Consider the following 912-nt stretch of genomic DNA (forward strand, 5'->3'; position numbering starts at 1 on the left):
GCGGTGGTGGGAGGGGGGGGGGGGGGGGGAATACAATCATCAACATCACTCCAGCTATTTAAAAAAAAAAAAGTGTTAACAAAAGCTGTGACTATAGGAGGGAAAATAGGGTAAAATTCCTAGCATAAACATACCCTGCAAAAAGGATGAAAAGGAAAATTATTATTTTTATCCATTACAGCATACGTATAAAGTCGTCAGATTTAATTTCCATTCTACTACTGCTGACACAACTAATTATTGCTAGGGTAAAAAAAAAAAAACCTACAGTGAATGAAATTGCGTATAAAAGTCATATGGTACAGAACTTTTGTAATAGTTGAGAGAACAGAACTAGTAAAAACAGGAAAAAAATTTAAGATAACACCACTGTAAAAATTAATGCAATGGCTAATAGTTAGTGTATTTTGCAGTAGTTACTGGCTGCATCTTCACTAGCAAATTCAAGCGTGCCTGCAAACGCTCCCAGGCACATTTAATTTACAGGAGTAGACAGCCTTTATGTTTCAGGTTGAAAAACCCAGATGCATGTAAATTGACATTTGTTTTTCCTGAGCTGAATAGCTGCACGGGAAATTTATTCAACTTACTACCTACATTAGAAAGAGTCGGGTGACCTGCACCGGCTGTCTTCTCAACAGCGAGAACGGATGTTTATAGCAGCGAAAAAATCACTGTATGAAAGGTGGCACTTATTTCAACTGCCGAAAGCCTCACGCTACTCAGCACCTTTGCATTGACTCGACCTACTGAGCAAAACGGAATTCTTTTAACTGGGGAGAAAGAAAAAAAGGAAATAAAAAAGGTGATAGTGCTAACGAGCACGTCTACTTCCCCACGCACAAATATTATTTTTAAAAAAGAAATCCACCAGCACCCAATTCTGCGGTACCCTCCCTCCCTCCGGCCGGG

Source organism: Aptenodytes forsteri, unplaced genomic scaffold, assembly GCF_000699145.1.
Source record: "Aptenodytes forsteri isolate BGI_AS27 unplaced genomic scaffold, ASM69914v1 Scaffold349, whole genome shotgun sequence".
NCBI lineage: Eukaryota > Metazoa > Chordata > Aves > Sphenisciformes > Spheniscidae > Aptenodytes > Aptenodytes forsteri.